The sequence below is a fragment of the Vicugna pacos genome, chromosome 1, assembly GCF_048564905.1.
Source record: "Vicugna pacos chromosome 1, VicPac4, whole genome shotgun sequence".
Taxonomy (NCBI): Eukaryota; Metazoa; Chordata; class Mammalia; order Artiodactyla; family Camelidae; genus Vicugna; species Vicugna pacos.
This window is the reverse complement of record NC_132987.1, coordinates 38,410,383-38,429,039: the sequence shown is the minus strand read 5'-3', so window position 1 is coordinate 38,429,039 and position 18,657 is coordinate 38,410,383. Positions and strand designations below refer to the sequence as shown.

At 33.8% G+C, this 18,657-nt stretch overlaps 1 long non-coding RNA gene across 3 annotated transcripts in view; it reads right to left on the bottom strand.

Moving 5' to 3' along the window:
• The window catches only part of LOC116281280 (uncharacterized), a 209,747-nt gene that overhangs the window by 71,624 nt on the left and 119,466 nt on the right, over window positions 1-18,657 (bottom strand). Inside the window, exon 5 of one of the 3 annotated variants that reach the window (XR_012072331.1) lies at window positions 16,942-16,991. The exons of the other annotated variants lie outside the window; for them this stretch is intronic. This is a non-coding gene — a long non-coding RNA (uncharacterized lncRNA). The remainder of the gene's footprint in view (window positions 1-16,941; window positions 16,992-18,657) is intronic. 3 annotated transcript variants of the gene reach the window in all.

Below are 18,657 nucleotides of genomic sequence, written 5' to 3'. Positions count from 1 at the left end.
ACGTGAAAAATGACTCCCTTGATTTTTGAGGAGAAAAGCCCACACTGTCATAGAAGTGGCCCTATAGTCATAGAAGATTTATTTAAATATATGTTTCTTACTTTAAAAAAACATATTTTACTGTATTTGGGGCAAAGTCCAATTATAGATGAAATATCACCATATAATTACAAATATTCAAATACATAAAATGATTTATATGCACATGTTTCTGTATATGTTTCTGCTTCAATATCCATGGATGCACTATTTAGAAACAGAAAATAATATACTAAATTAAAGCTCCTTCAACAATAGATCTTAAGATTTTGTAAATTTTGAGCATAGGCCAGCAGCTACTGCAACCCCTGCTCCCAACATGGAGCTATTCATACTATAAAGGAGGCTTGAATTCCTTCTCTGCAGACTGCAGTCATTTCTAATAGGAGAATAAGGAGATCCTGAACTTACTCTTCCCTCTCTAGCCCATCTCAGGTTCAGAATCATTACTAGGAGCACTTACCCACAATCAGTGATTTAGAAGAAATAAAAAAAATGTGCCAGTTAGGGGAGACTTACACTATAAGAGATTTGAGTGGTCTGAGAATTGATGGTTTCCTAGGTGAGTAATTTCTTGCCAGAAACTACCTCAAGCATAGAGGGAAATAAATTCCATTGCTAATAATAATAAATTACCCACATAATTTTAAAGTACTCATCTTTTTAACAAAATATATATATTCTTTCTATATGTTTTGCCAACTATTTGGAAATATAAACTACAAATGTCTCTGGTCTTGGGTTCATTTTCTTAAAACAGAATTTGGCATCCTTTTTTACATTTTCTGGTAAAGTAATGTAGATTTGAATTAACATTTCTCTAATAATATGAATACATTATATTGATAGTGCTATTAGAATACAGACATGAAAATGGTAGTCTCATTATAACTATTCATAAAGATAATGCATATCATTTTCTAATATTTAAGGGAGTATCATTTGATACACACATTTGAATTCAGAGAGATTTATGCCTGTATAAGGATTATATCAGACCTTTATTATGTTTTGTTCTATTGTATGAATTTTATCAAAGACATTATTTTAGTGGGTTATAATTCTTTTAATAATGCATTAACATTTCAAGTAAGGAACACATTGTGACACTTTGTGGAACTCAGCCTATTTCTTTACAGGAAAAAAAAAATTAGGAATGGAGGAAAACTTTCAATCTTTTGTTAATCCAGAAAAATCAAATGAGAAATAGGATCCTTAACTTGTTCTTAAAGAGGAAATTCTGCTTCTGGGAGGGTTTAGTTCAGAGATAAATAAGGACATCCTGTTCTGGTGGGCAGGCTGTTCCTTGTCAGATACAAATGATCCAATGAGAATAAAGAAGGAGATGATTAAAGGGAAAAAATTTTGGCCTGTCATGAGGCTAAAGTACTGTCTCAGACCTCCTGCTGTTTAGAGCCTGCATTTATACTCTGAAGTTGAGCAACCTTTACCAGCACCTCTCTGTAGGGTTTAGGCCGTTGTGGAAATTGGAGAGTTAATCTGAGAAAACAGGAATGCAGGGATGCCTCAGAGCAAAAGAGGATCTGCCTTCTGCACACGCACACAAAACAGAAGATTGCTTTTAAATTAATACAGTCTTTTCTGTAGCAAGTCTTTCTTTCTAGCTCCAACTCACAAGCTCCAAATCACCTATTTTTTTTCCCTTTGGCTATTTGGGGTTTCCTCATTGTTTTGCACAGTAGGAAAACAAAAATAACAACAAACTAGACATTCAAGTAATACTCACCCCTTGAAAATAAATGAGCATCACCTTATGATAAGCCTTCTAATGAATTCATCAATTTAGTTTACATTTCTATTGGAAATTATAACATGTCAACTATGAAAAATGCTGTTTATTTACAAAGCAAATCATTTACATTACAAACAGACTTAGAAAGAGAAGCTATTCCACAACTTGGAATTCAATAAAATGAGAGATTCCACCATATATTGGTAGCATGGAAGCAAACCACAACCAATTTTGCAATAGCTTTATATTCAAACACAGCTATAGTAAATGTCAGACCTTACCTTCAGGCCAACTTCAATGTAGTATTTATTACTAACACTAAAAACAACAACAACCTGAATAAATAGGATGCATTTTCTTCCTGGGATCTCAAAGTGCTTCTCCTAAATTATCTCATTTATTCTCATGACATTTCTGTAAGGAAAAGAAAGCAGATATTGTAGGTAATCTTAGTCTATACTTTAGAACAACTTCGAGAGGATCCTGTGACATTCTGGCACTGAAACCTGCAGGCTTAGAGCCAAGTGGCTGCATGCCTGGTAGGCCGGCAGCAGCTGGGCTCTCCAATGGACACCTTGGAGCTGGGGGAAGGGTTGGCTTTATAAGAGGGTAGAGAAGGTGATTATCCAAGACAGTGTGCTTGAGGGATGCTTGGAATATATGTTAATATATGAAAGCACCCCCTACCAAAGCACAATATGTGTTGACATATGAAATCTCATTATTAGTTGGAGTTTGGCAACAATATCCTGTTTATGTCTAAGTACTGCCCTACAGGTTACATATTCACTTAGGAAGAGCTATAAAGATCTTAGCATAAATTTCACCAATACTTCCATTAACTGCTAGTTTACAATGGAAGAGAACCGCATCAATTAGGTTTGGATAGGGAAGATAAAATTAATATTTTCATAAGAATTTCATAATTAAGCTGTCATTTATGATCTTCACAATGTAATAGGTCAGATAGAGAGAAACCAAAAAGAACCAAGGATGTTCAGGCATTGGTAGGACTCCAGAATTCCAGAGAGGTGTCAGGAAAGCCTAGGAAGGAGTATTGTAAGTAAGGAGAAGAGTTATCCAAAGGAAAGGTGATGAAGACAAAACTGGAATATCTTTCATAATATTGCATATCATTAGAGCTAAAAGTGACATGCCTATAACTCTGGGTTTTGTATATTGTTCCAGACTTTATACTTCAGTGCTAAACTACTTATCCAGACTTACTACAGAGATTTTTCTCTCTTATGAGAGGACCAAGTATGTAAGTAAAATAAACAGTGTCCAAGGAATTTTGGCTCACCCTCTGGGCCCAAAAGCAAATTTCTGGAAGTTTGCCAGAACAAAGTGACACTCCTAGAGAACATAACTTGCAGTAGCCACCATCCAAGAGGAATTAGTTACAGAAACTTAGTCGACTATCATTGAGATTACCCCAAATATTACAAGATTATTTTGAGTATAGTCAAAAAGATAATCTTAGCCTTATTTAAACTATAGAGAGTCAATACATGAAAGGTTAAATATATACAAAACTAAGTCAACCTTTCCACTTAGTACAAGAAGAAATTTCACATTGCTATACCCATTTTACAAATGAGGACAGGACACCCATCGAGGAGAAAGAAGTAACTTGTTTCCTGTCTATCAAAAGCTAGTTTATTTCTTAGTCCAGAAAATACAGATTTTTAAAAATTTCTTTGCTATTTTTACTGAATGATAGAGCATTTTTTTCTCATGCTGTCAAGCTTTCCTCACACTTAATTTCCCTCAATTCCTTCCCTAATATTTCCCTTCTACAATTACCTTTCTTTAATGTCCAAAGAAACTGACATAAATTAAACCAGAAATCTCCTTAGGCAGGCTCTCCAGAGACAAACTATATTACCATTTCAAGTGTTCAGTAGAATGATACACCTTTGATGTTAAGTATAGCTTTTCTCCCAACCCCATAATAATACTTTAAACTTTTATTTAGCCACGGGCTTGCATTCTAGCTCACCATCTTGTTAGTTATGTCATACAGAGGCTACAATTTAGGGTTTCTGAATGTAAGTTAGCACACATGCTGAAATGGGGGGAAATCAGGGTGATATGATGACCAAAGCTTTAAGTTTGTAAAGAGGAGAATGGGATTTAAGTACTAGTTATATTATTTAGGAGCTGTTGGCTTCAGACAAGTCATTTAAAATCTGTGAACTGCAATATTTTCCTATGAAAACCATGGAAAGTATGTTCTGTTTTCATTATGAGACTGTTACAAGAAAAAAGATACATAAATGTGTTTGAGAGCATTTTTAAATATAAAGCTTTATCAGTGTGGGTTTATCATATGTTAATTACTCTGCCAGGTACTTTCTAGGCTAAAGATAGAAAGAATACAGCATTGGTCTCTGTCCTCTAGGTTCTTACAAACAAGCATCCAAAAAAGGAGATTTAGTGAGAAAAATTAGGTAATACAATAAAGTTAAACTGAGAATGTTAACAAATGTATAAAGTCTTGGTATCAGGGCAGTGTTCAGCTGGGTCATCTTCTTTAGTGTATAAAATCTAGTATTAATAGTTATCACAAAATCACAAATTCCTGTAGCTTTGGAAAATGACTTTCTCATAACATAATGCTTATATACATATGTAGTTTTTGTGCAAAGGCTTTTTTTTCCCCCTTAGTTACATAAAAATCTAGAAGTGATCTTTCTCATTTTGATATCTATCTGTCAGTTTCTGGGACTCACTGTGCTGGAACACTCTCTCAGACCATCGACATTTTCAGGTTTTTAGCATTTATCGTTCCTGACATCTGTTGGGGCCATCTCCTCTACTTGCTTTCAGCCCCTGTGTATTAAACTACTCAGGCATTCATTTATTAGTCGCTAAACCAGAGTTAGTGAAATTCTGCAGATATTATGAGATCAGCATCCATCGAAGCATCTGTGTTGAGTTTTTGCCACAGGGTCTTGCATTGATTATTAGCTGGGATGAATCCCAAAATACTGTGTTCTCTAAAGAGAACCAGAACATGCTTTTGAACCCAGAGGAGATGAGATAGCAGAGCTGTTACAAAATTATAATTTATCTGCAGAATGAATGCATTCGTTTTTGGCAAAAAGACCATCTTTAGTTTCTTTTATTTTTTTTAAAGTAAAGCTTTATGAAGAATTAAGCATAAACCCATTTGCTTCTGTAATTTAAATATACTTGCTTTAGGGTGCTTTGAAAATTTTCCTTAAGGCTCTTTGTAATATATTTGTCCATTCCATTTACATTGTAGGATTCTTAAAATCATAACATTAAAAGACTATCTATCTAGTCACTTGCCTCTTATTTTCACAGAAGAAAATAAGGCTTATAATGTAGTGACTCCAAGACTACACTCTAGTTAGTAGAAATCTGTTTTCTAATGTCTAGTGAACGTTGGTTTACTGCAAAATGCTGCCTCCCTATGGACAGGGATCTTCTTTTTTTTTTTTTTTTCAGTGGGGGAGGTAATTAAGTTTATCTATTTATTTATTTTAATGGAGATATTGCAGATTGAACCCAGGACTTTGTGCATGCCAAGCATGCACTCTACTCCCTATCCCCACCCCAGGATCATTTTTTAAAATTGTTTCCACTGTTATTTCTTTTTTCTCTATATTCTTTATTCTCCATCATGCCAATAAAGAAAATAAGGATATTTTTGGTGTATATATTCAAGGTATGGCTGAAGCAATGGCAGAAGAAAACTGAAAATGTAGGATTAATATAAAAAAATTTTACTTATAATTTTCATTAAAATCTGTAAAAGACCTAGAAATGAGAACTACATTTAGAACATGTTGATAGAAAATGATCTATCAGACATCTGCAACAATAATTGATGGTTTTTGAACAAGTAATGTAATATGAATTTTTATTACTTCATTTTAATCTCAAGATAATCATGAGTTAAGTCTTATTTTTACCATCCCTTTTTGCAGAATCCACAGCTAAAATGTATATGACATTTTAATATTATAAATATTAAAACATTTATTACGATGCATTTACATGTTTAAAAGATTTTAAATGCATAGCACATGTATATCATATATATGGCAATATCACACATTGCTATTACTGTAACTCTCTGTGTTCATGTAGTCCCTGTTCTTCTATATTTTAAGATCCTTGAGGGAAATGACTAGGTATCTCGGAAGGTACCTAAATAAGAACAAAGTGCATAATCAGCTAAAAATGTAATAACTAAAATATACATAAATACTAAAACAATGAATAAATAAATGCACTAAATAGCTACCATTTGTTGTAACTGCAGTAAATGGTAAATAAAAAAATAATGCTGAGGTAGCTGGTAAGCTTTCCTCCTTATAGAACTATTGGTCTCCCTAAGAATTTTCAAACCCAGGACAACAAATAATTTTCTTCTTTACCTGTAACTCATCCCCAGTAGACTTAGAAATACTGATTTACAGATTTTCCATTCAAAAAATATGATTTATAATGTTTGTGTTCCTCTTATTACTCGTGTTTTACCTCACCAGGAATTTGAAGTCAATCTGATCATCTTTCATCTAGAGTGACTGTCATCTAAATACCTGAGATACTAATGATCTAATGCAAAACAGAAAATACACAATTAATGAAATTATGAGGAAATATTTTCAATAAATCACTATACTTATTTATTTTTACAATACAATAGTGTATTATAAACTTGACCTTCTTATCTACAGAAATATACTGATAGATAATCTGTCATACCTAGGACAGACTATTTTTAAATTTTCTTATTGAAATGATAAACTAGCAGGTAATATTCTCCATCTGGTTTTATGAAGGCACGGGCATGAAAGTTTAGTTGATGCAGAACCTAAGAATTTCAAAGCATGTCTGTCTAATAACAGACAGAACATGCAGTATTGAGGTTACTCAATAAATCTTAACAGTTATAAGTTAGGGTGAGCAGTGAAGCAAGACATGCCATTTATTCCTTCTCTCAAAATGAAGGATGTCATCTCTTGTTTCTATTGTTAGATCTTTTAAAAACTTTTTTTGATTTAACGTGTATTAGTACAACAGGATGTAAATAGACCCAATGACTTCCAAAGACTTTAATTCAAGTTATTTCTTTAGCTGCGGTTCAAAATTAATTTTGCAGTCTCTAACTCAGGCTCATCTGACACATTCAAAACTCTTTTCTGTTAATGGAGTTGTCAACATCTCTAGAGAAATTGAGAACTCATGAAGCAGTGAGTTTTTCTTTACTAGAGTTAATCACATAAAGGTTCTCCTACATTCATCTAGCTCCTATCAGCTCTTAGTCTATGATTAGCAGCAACATGACATAGCAGAATTGTATCCCTAGGGCAAACACTAAAGAAACTGCCACCTTACTACATTACTATATTGTTCCTATTTTAAGATAGGGCTATCAACACTTCCATTTCATTAGCACTGGATATAATTCTTGTTTTGCTTATGCTGCTGAATAATAATAGCAATGCAAAAATTATCTGTATCATTTCAGTTATTAAAATATTATGTTAAAATAAAGACTACAGGATAAATATTATTCCTCTTTTATAAAGCACGATTTTAACACAAAAATACAAAATCTTTGTGCTTCAATCCCCTTAAAATATCTCTCTCAAAAAAAAAAAAAGCACTTAGATTAAATTCACATTTCACTGAAATTACATTCAGACATTTGTCAAAGACACAGCACCATAGGCCATTCTATGATGCCCCAGTGTCAGATTTTGAGAGTTACTCAATCACACATTTAACACTACAGAAATAAGAGGTTGGTAAATGGAACATTTATGAGTCAACAATATAACCTTCCAACTATGTTCAAAAATTGCATCTTGTGTGAAAGGAAATGTCGTTTATTAGGACATACACATGTGAAAGCAAGTCCTTCAAATTACATTAATTTTTAAAGACAGAAAAAAATGTACAGAAATTATTTATTTAGGTACAGAAGCCTGTAAGCCAGGAGATCTACCCTTGCCTTTGTCAGCTCTATTCATAACTTAGAGTTCTGATTTAAACTGAAAGTAAGCATCAGAGATACATAAGTAGATAGATTTTACCTATTTTCTGTCACAATATATTATGGTATTTTGGCTGCTACACAGATTATACCATGTAACATGTCAATTGACAAAACACCTCAGAAGTAACAGTGGATAGACCTAAACAGAATTGTTTATACATGGTGACATTTGCTTTTAGCAGAGCTACCACAAGTTTGCACTTTCTATTTATACAATACAAATATATTGGCTCTTGCTGTAACTTTGTTTTTTGTCTGTAGTACTGTAATAATTCATGTTATATTGTTTCCCTTCATGTGATATTATATATTACATACAAATAACAATGTTTATATTTGATATAGACTTGTATCAAAGTCTTCATTATGGATTTATTTTCCTGATTCTATGGAAACTATGTCAAATAAATATTCAAAATTATCACTAATTTTGAATATTTTAAATCTTCTGGGATCCTAAAATGTTTCCATCTTTGAAAAAGTGTCCTATTAAGTATTATTATAATATAATTGAATTGAATTTTAGATTCTGACATATCCAAATAAATGTATGCACAATTTAATCAATACCCTCTCAGAGTTCACGTTCTAGAATTTCATTTAGTGAACAGAATCACCACATATAAAGAAATTTATTTTAAGATTTTCCAGACCTCATTTTAGAAATTAAGTAATACTCATACGATCTTTTAAGTATTTTTTTGCTAGCCAAAATCAAAATGCTCTAGAATAACAAATCATGTGTGATTGTGCATATTTATCTTAGGAAATAAATGTGTGAAAGCACAATTTAATCAATACCTTGGGTATTAGAGCTTACTATTAGAATTTAAATTGGGGAAACTATAGGCTTTCCAGAATCATTCCTAGGGCATAATCTGCCAATAATCCTGTATATGTGAATTGGAACCTGGGAATTTTCCAAGTTTCTTAGTTGTTTTGCTTTAGACTAAGTCAAGAAATGTCTTAAGCAGCCAGTATAACTCAAGCAGGAAAAAGTAGTTATTTAGCATGTGTGTTTCTGGGTAGACCAAGACAAGTTTCAAATAATGATGATGATTATACTTTAATTTAAATGTGATGCTGGAGTGTCATGCACAATTATGCTTCTATAATTCCATTCCAAGAGAACCAGGTAAATAGTAGGCAATAAATAAGTGCTAAAAGAAAAAAACGAATAGCTAGATGGGGGAATCAATTCATCAATCCACTCTAGCAAATATGAGATAAGTTTATGTAGGAAATGACTTTCTTCTGACTGTTCCAAAAATATTGCTAGTACTCAGGTTTCTGATTTCAGCCCTTTTTATTAATTCATCTATATTATCTCCTTGGGCAACCAATTAACCCACATTCACTCTGAATCCATGCACTTAGATTTTTCTCAGACCCCAATTCTTGAGGAATCTATTAGTAGCAGTTACTTCTGTGGAAATTAAAAGTCTTGATGAGTTAGTACTTCTTTACTGGGACATTGACTAAACTCTTAAAAGTGTCATTTTACCTAATATGTTTCATCTAATATGGTAGGAAACTCTGAAACCAGTAGGTAATTGTTTCAAGCCTTCTGTACTATTGTATCTAGCATTGTACTCTCCCTATGCTTGCTGTAAAATTGTTGTTTCAACAATTTTTAATTTAATTTGGTTTGAATACTCCAGATCATTGTTTCCAGGAGAATTCTTCCAATAAGGCTAAAAAATTATCTTTTTTATTTGCTGAGAGGCTGGTCTCTCAAGATAATTTGTTCATGCAACAAAAGTTTGATGGGGATCAAAAAGTAAGCCAAGTTTATAAAGTAGTTGCCAGTGAAAACTTATAAATGTTTTCTCATACCAGTGGTGAAGACTGGCATATAAACAAATGTTACAATACAAATGATGCTTACTGTCACAGAGGTATAAATTCAATGCTTCAGAGTATCCACTTCTGCATGAGTCAGAAGAAGACTCACAGTAGACATGGCACTTAAGATGGCGCTCAAAGGCAGTCTGCCAGGTGAGGAGAGGGGAAGGGGCTCTGAAAAGAAAAATAGCATGGCGAAAGGCATAGTTTAAGAAAAAGACTATTCTAAATGGGTAAGAAATGTATAAATGGAATAATGTTTACAGGGGAGAAGACAAAGGGTATGACAAAGGGCAATGAACTGGAGAAAGGTAAATGTCACCAGACTAGGAAGAGGCCTATTTGACAGCTCTCAATGATTTACTTCCTTAAGCTACTGGATAGTGTAAGTTACCTTTTTAAAAGGAACTAATGTGGAAGAAGATTGGCAGGAAGAGCAAAAAGATAAGAAGTTACTAGGTAGGCCAAAGGGTAAGCAGTTACCAAAAGCCCCAGTACGGGATTATAAGAGCCTCGTAGTGACACTGAAAGTGGAGACAAGCAGAGCCCGAGAGACTCCTGAGTTACAGCTCAGTCAAGGATAGGGTGAGGACAACTGTCAGTTATTCTGTATGTTTCTATGGCTGAAATCTTTCAAGAGCCACCTGATGTCCCCTGTATAAATTATAAAACACTCTTATTTGGACAATATGGTATCTCCATTTTGCTTTGATATCTTATACCCATTATTCTCAGTTTTGCATTTTCTGCTGGGTACATTTTTCAACTAACAGCAGTCATAGTTAACAGAAGCAATCTCTCATCTTTGGAGAGACCCCAGTTAATCATGAGATTGTTTCTCACAACTATATTATCCTTGGCAACTGTAGGAGATGCCCTTTTTTTCTTTTTCCTCTCAAATGAGAATTAGACAAGGTCCCTTAATCATATAGTCTCCTGTCAACATTTCAATGAGGGCGAAACATTTAGGGCCTCTCAGTATAGCAATGCTGGGGGGTGTAACAAGAATCCAGACTAGGCATGCAAAGTTTCCCAAACAAAGTATCTCAGTGCCAAATGGTTTTTAGGCAACTACTTTTCAGCAGTACAGCATGGCAGTTATAATGCCAGCAACACTAGATATTTAGTGAAATAATTATCCTAGAAAACAAATATTCCAGTTTTGTTAAGGATACATGTCATTGAAAACAGACTGCAAAGTTGATGGTGAATGTGAGCTTATGGCAAGTTTACTGCTCAGATCAGATACATGCATGAGACAAGAAACAGATCTTCGAAGAGAATCACTTTCCTTTTCCTAGTAGAATCAAAATGAACTCATGCAGAAGCTAAATTCATTCCCTCGACACATTTTAACTACGTGCTTCTTCACCGTCACCAGGCTAAACATTTGAACAAGATAGACAGACATAGCCCTCAGCTCACCTAGAGATTACATCCCAGTAGGATAGCAGACACAAGATAAGCAAAGCAACAAATAAAACTATTACAATTTGTGAAAAGGCTGTGAATGGAAAGAGGAAGATCCATTTGATCCCATTCCAGCACGGAGGGTACAGGGGTGAAGGAGGCAGACAACAAAGGCTCAGGTGGCTCTCTTCTCTGCCTGACTGTCAACTCATCCTTTCCATGACACTGAGCTAATTCACAGGAAAGCTAATTTTATTTATTCATTCAACAAATATTTGTTAAATTCTTATTAATTACTAAGTTCTTAAAATTAGGAAACCTTACACCAATCACTCTCACATACTAAATAGGTCCTCCAGCTGTGCTAATTCAATTCCTCTTCTTTGATGCAGTCCTTAATTAAGTGCAAAAACTATACAATTTGTTTTAAAAGAGTCCTTTTCCTTGTGACGGCTGAAAAAGAAAAACAAATTAAAAAAAAATAAGTGCACACTCCCCAGTAGAAGTGTAATTTGAGAGCAGATTGAACAAGATAGATTACAGAATAACACAATTTCCACCTTATGCTGGAAGAGGTAGAAGATTCGTTGTTATGAGAGAAGAGCAAGTGGCTATAGTTTAACATATCAGAATTAGAAAATCTCTTATTTAAATATACTTCAGTTTTATCAACATTAAAAATAAAAACAAATTTCAAGGAAATAACTAAGGCAAATAAGAGTATTTTTCAAATGTACTGAAATGATTTTTGAGACACAGCTTAACTTTTTGTGGTATTATGCAAAGTAGATGCTTAGATTAATGTCAGGAATCAAAGAGGAATAATAGTCTACAGAAATAGAATATTACAGAGGAGCCAATTTATATTGCTACTTTTTGAAATACAGAAATTGGTTAATCTGCTGAAACAACAGGGAGCCGACATCTTCTTCTCTATACATATTATTTATTCAAATTTGTCCTACTATCTATTCTAACAATTACATGTTTTTATGAATAAATCAATGTTCTATTTTTCTTCTAGTAAGATTAAAAGCAATGGGGTGTGAAAATTTTGGTTAAACACTTTATTTTCCAATTTACATAGGTTCTCACCTACTCTGAAGTCCTTTGAATGATGTGGTAGATCACTTTGTACAAACTACTACCAGAGTGAAAATTAGAAAGCCAATGCTTTAATTGAATGTAACAAGATATGTGTTTCATAAATATTTCAAAAGGGAAATTCATGAAAAATAAAATAATATTTCTAAGAAAGATATAAAACATATTCTTAGCATACACCGGGAAACCAAGGAGGAAAAGAGTGGACTGAGGGATCTCTGAACCTATTTAGTCACTAAAGTATTTTTTTAATGGATTAACAGCAATGAAGAGAAAAAGTAGAAAAAATTAAGACAGAAGAAGAAAGAGGAAGAAGAGGAGAGGAGGAAGAAGAAGAAGAAAGGAAAGAAAGCATTAAAACAAAATGGCTATCAATATTCCATACTTGAATGTCATTAAACTGTTAAAGAAAAAAAATTCAATGATACTTACTGAAGATATTAAGGCAGATTTTATTCAGGACTATTGTAATAGGCTAAAGGGACCAATACAATGAGATTTTTACAGTGAGGGGAGAAAGACTGGGCTCAATTCTCAAAACAGCACAGCCATAGAACAAGGTGAGAGCCAGTGGATGGAAAATTACTAAGAGAAAACATCAAAGGTAAGGGGGATTCTGGCTAAAATGACTTAACAGAATTCTTGCTGAAGACAAACCAGTAATCAGATGCTCAGACAACACATGGGAGGGGTGTGTGGAGAATGAGTAACCTGATTAGATACTGAGGGTGAGGAGATATTGAGGGAAGGGTGGTGGTTAATCTAACCTAGCAGGGCTCTTGCTAAAATTTTAGATTTTACAAGGAAGTGCATAAATGGGCCTACAAGAACATTCAGGAGCCTGACTAAAGTTTGGTCAAGCAAAGAATTTTTGTCATGTGTATATATACACAATATTTTTGACATAGGAAAGATACTGTATGCTTTAATCAGGAATAAAAGGAGATTGTAAAGCAACTCTAGCTATTAAGAAACAGATGATAAATAATTTTAGGATGAGTAGTTTGTTATGACCCCAGAGTCTTAAAATCCTTAAGTGTGAAAAGTGAGGGGCCAAAGGAAGTCAGAGTGAACAGAAGCATTGGCTACCTGAAATTCACTGAAGGAAAAAGAAGTTGTGTTGAGATGGCCCCAAACCAACATTCCTTTTCCATTTGATGGTGCCTCCTGGGATGGATTCTGATCATAACTGCCATGCTATAAAGGAGGTGGCACTGACAGTCAGTTTCAGGAGATGGTGTTCTGGTTCTTGCTATCAGAAAATTACAAACTCTAATATTTCAAAATTTTGTAACTCTGGCCAAATTATTTATTTGGCTAATTATTGTGGTCATTAGTTTCATAATATGTAAACAGGGCTAACATATACTTCATAGAATTTTGTGAAGATGAGACTATGATAATGTAGGTGAAGGCCTTAGTACAGTATCAAAAATCAGTTAGTTAATAGTCTAAAAAGTGATTAGAATTGTGCTAGCGCCACATAGTAAATCCTCAAAAATAGTAGTTTACTCTTATAGTACATTAATAATTTATATTAAGAGTACACATCATGACAAGGGTGTGATGCTTTAAAGGAAAAGGCTAGATAAGAAGTTCAAGGGAGAAAATGGTGACAACAGGAGCGAAGCTGTCCATTAATCACAGGCTCAAACTGGGTCAGGGCATGCCAAAGCATGATGAGTGTCAGGTCAGCAGCACCCACGTCAAATGCTAAATCCCTATTCTTAGGCAATCCCCTGCCCAAAATATTATGGAGCAGTTGAGGGTATGTGGTAGGCAGTTATTTTATAAGACTATGTTCTAGAATTTAGTTGATTTTAGAGTTTCAGGAATGGGGTTAAGGGACAACAGAGCCACAGCACAATTATGTACATAAAGATGTGATCTCAAAAAACTGTGTAGCTTTTAGTGTGTGTTTCAGGGCATACTGGTCATGCCCTTGCAGAAAATAAACAAAAGCTAATGTATCATTTCTTTAAAAATGCCTCGATCTCTGGACACCTCAACTTCTATGATAACTGTAAGGCTATTGCTACCTGGAGAAGATTTACCAAAACTCACATATTAGCATCAAGTTGTACTAAAATCTTAAATTTCCCCAAAAGTAGCCTTTAGAAACAGTCAGATGAATGTCAAATGCTCTCTTGACAGTCAGTATCTGCAATGCCTTGTGAAAAGTAACTCTGTTCCCTAGCGCGATCTCTTTAAGAAGCTCTTGGGTAAATTAGGATATCTGGGCTTGGGTAAAACAGATTTATAACCCAGTATTTACTGGCCAAACATGAAGCTGTATTTCATTTTCTGCTATAGGGTATCTAAGCGCAGCAGAGAAATGTCCTTTGAACAAGTGAGAAGCCTTAGCTTCACTGTAAGTTGTCTACTCAATTGATATTAGGCAGTTATTTAATTTACAGCAGTTCCTCAACTACTTGCAGTTGCGTGGTTGAGTAGTACTAATCACTCAACTTGTACTAGTTACTCAACTTACAGCAGGTAATAAAGATTCTCTAACCTCCAGGAAAAAAATTTAAATGGAGTACCGTAGTCCCCCTTCACCTGCCATTCCACTTTCTGCATTCTCAGTACCTGTGGTCAACCACAGTCTGAAAATACTAAACAGAAAGTTCCAGAAATAAACCGCTCTTAAGTTTTAAACTGCCACGATGTCCAGAGTAGTGTGATGAAATCTTGCACTGTCTGGTTTTGCTCTACCCAGAGGTAAATCACCCTTTTGTTCAGTGCATCCATCCTGTATATACTACTTGCTAATTGATATAGGGAAAACACAGTGTAGGCTTTGGTAGTATCTGTGGTTTCAGGCATCCCCTGGGGTTCCTGAAACATTTCCTCCAGTGATCAGGAGGGGACTACTATAATCTACCTCGTTGTCTGAGGTAATAATGGTGGGAAGTAGCAGGGCTGTAGGCTAAATGCCAAGGTTTAGCATAAAAAGAAGATAAAGACAGCAGAGAGTTACATCATTGGAATAGAAATAAAGACAAAAAAAAAACCCAACTTGGAGTGCAAGTGGAAACATAAAAATTATAAATCTGTGAATTTACTGTAAATTTAAACTTAAAAATTAACGTTATCAATGCTGTGCACGTCTCATGACAGACAAAGAAGAAATGAGCAATGTTGGTAGAATGATTTGTCGGAGGGCTTTTTATCTTAAGATTGCCAAACACTTACCATGTATATATTTTGCAAACATATTCTGATTCTGTGCTTAATTTCTTAATGTGTGTGGTGGTTATGATATCCTTTGCCAATCATAACTTTTAAATTTGATTAGTTCAAATTTAATCCTTGTCCTTTAGAGTTCTAACTTTGCTCTATCTCTTTTAGGGAGGCTTTCTCCATGAGAAGATTATTAAAAATATTCTTCTATGCTTTATAGTTGTTTTAAATACTTACGTCTTTAACCCATCTGGCACTTCACTTGGGATATGAATGAGATAGGCATCCACAAAGTTTTCTCCCCCAAATACTTTTTCCCTAATTTTCCTTTCCCTATAATTTTATTGAGTATTCTATCTTTCCCTCATCAATTCAAAGTCATCATATAATATATTCACAAATAGATATAGATAAGATTTTGGATTATTTCACTCATTTACTTGTGTAACTCTATGCTTGTGACATCTGAGCAGCTACGGCTACTTTTAAGAATTTCTGATATTTGGTTCAAAGTCCTACTCCTTATCTCCACTCTAATAAATTTAATATAATAAAATAATAATGAAGTTTGACACATAAATCCTCTAAACAAACCTTAAACCTTAAAACTAGTATGTAAACCCATACCAATCTTTTTGGAATTTGATTGCAATTGTTTTGACTCATAAATTGAGGAAACCGAATTCCTTAAATGAATCGGAGAAGAAAGGATAGCCCTAACTATCACAGGCTAGGTTCACTGGAAAAGAGACTTAGAGACCAAGACAGCATGCACAATATTCTCAAACAAGAATAAAGTAATAGTAATGGTTAGAAGGAGTTGAGACACTGCAGGTCCAATAACAGCATCAGCTAACCTCATCGGGAGCTCTGGAGTTAGAATGGCCAGTCAGGGGTTTCCCAAGTTGGGTTGAAATAGTCCAAGTCTCTTATCAATCGGTTATTGGATATGAGAGACCAGGGAAGGGCCATGGCTCTGAACAACGTCTCTCTCTTCAGCTGAGACAATTTCTAAAGGGGATGACAGCTGAAGACTGTCTTCAGATAGCACTCCTAACAATTATGAGATCAACTCTCTCATCGAAGAAGAATCTAGATGGTCCATCACACTGTCCACCACAACTTCACAATATTGATTCATTTTATCCTGATGTTCATCTCCATTTATTCTGGTCTTGAATTATGACTAGCAGTAAAGAAATTATATTTTTCTTCATACAGTTCTTGAATATTTTGGTTTATATTGCTATTGGAAAGACTCTTTTTTTTAACCATAATGTTTTCTTTTATTAGAATAAGAAAGTTTTGTTCACTCTTCTCTTTTTAGCTGTTTATTGTTATTATTGAGTATTTGGTTCACATATTTTTAGTCTTTTTTTCTATGAGTATGTTGAAAGATAGTTTTCTCCTGAACCCTCCCTGTTCAGGCCTTACACTATAGATGGTAATTAGCTGCATTTCCAAAATATTTTCATTCTAAATATTCTACAGTCACATATGTGACTTTAGCTTCTGAACAGAAAAAATTTCTATCTCATATCCTCCATTAACACTTTTTAAATCTCACCTGGTTTCACTATTCATTTAGGAGTATTCCTTGCTGTTGGATTACTGAGTCTGTCATTGAAAAAAGAATGGGAAAAAAAAAGCATAAATGTGGAAGGAAAACAAAACATGAAAGGAAACAAAATAAGGTTCTATTGATGGAGTAAAGACAGAAATGACTGTGTTTTTATAAAACACCCTTCCTGAGCAAAAAAGAGTTGCAGTAATATTTAGGGCAACATTCCAAGGTCAATATAGTTTCTTTCTTATGGTTATTACTAACACGGAATAACTATTCAGTATTATATATACCATAGGATAAATATATTTCCTATAATTATTATCATAGATTAAATATCTACCATAGATTAAACAGTCTAATATCTGACTGTTTAAGATATTAGAACAATTTTATGTTTCTTAAAGTTCAGGGTAGGGGATTTAGATTTGGTATTTAAAAAAAAATATTAAGCCCTTTATACCCACACCTCTGTGTTGTTTGCTTGAAGCTGGCATTAAAAATCACAAGGACCCATATATTCTGAAACCAGTGCCATGGTTCTCCATTTTAAAAAATGTCAGAGGGCTCCATGAATTTGCTATAACCTCTGTATTGATGGTTTCATGTAAACAGCTTCAGTTTCTCCCACGTCAAGACTGAATGGGAAAGTTTCTCCCTTGCCAAAATTGAGTGAATGAAATATGTGCTATGGGATAATTTTGTAGATTTTAATGTAGAGGATACAAATCTGATCCAAAGTAGAAAGGAAAGTTTCTGATCTAAAGCCAAAAGATGAATGAGTAGCGATGTTTTCTAAATCTCTACTAGGTGAGAGAAAATATAAAGACACATAAATAGATATTTAGATCCTTAGGAAAATAAACCTGGTCTGATTTTAAAAAGCCAAAGCAGGAATAAAAGACCATGACCACTAAAGCAGAAAATATCCATACATTTATGACATGACTCCAATAGGAAAGCACAATACTGAACGGCTGGTGATCAACTTTAACATACATGCCTAAATTGAAACCCTAGACTACAATCCTTTCCATTTGTATATAGAAGAAATGTGCCGTGTAAGAATATATAATATGAAATTAATTACTGGAATAGTTAATAGGGTGATACTAAAAAAGGCTTCATCAGCAATAGAAAGTATATGAAACCCATAAGCCTCTATTTTGTCTCCAACAGGTTGAATAATTGTGTCTTAGTTGGTAAGTTATGTAACACAGGTTTTATGCTTTAAAATGTAACTTAAAATCAGTATAAATAATTAAAAACAATAAAAAGGCACTACTTTGATAAAAGCACTAGACTTTGTACTAGGAGCTGAAGAGATTAAACGTAAATAAGACCAGATCCTTGAATTCTGATTTAACACAGCATTACACCTTTTGTGACTACTATGTTCTGTTTCATACTTAACTATTTTTTTTACATCTTTTACTAGACTGTAAACTCATCTGGTCAGAGACCATATTGTCACTGTTGTAGCTATTACTGTTTTTACCATTCTACCTTACATAGGCTATTGTATATAGTAGATACTTTATAAATATTTATCAATGAATAAATATATGTGAAAATGAATGAGTGAATAATATTTTAATATAATAATTCCATGTAATATATACTGGAGATTATATCTTATCTGATACAAAGACAAGTAAAAAACTCACATGCTTGCTATTCAAAGAAGAGAAATATTTATGACTAGTTTACAATAAACCT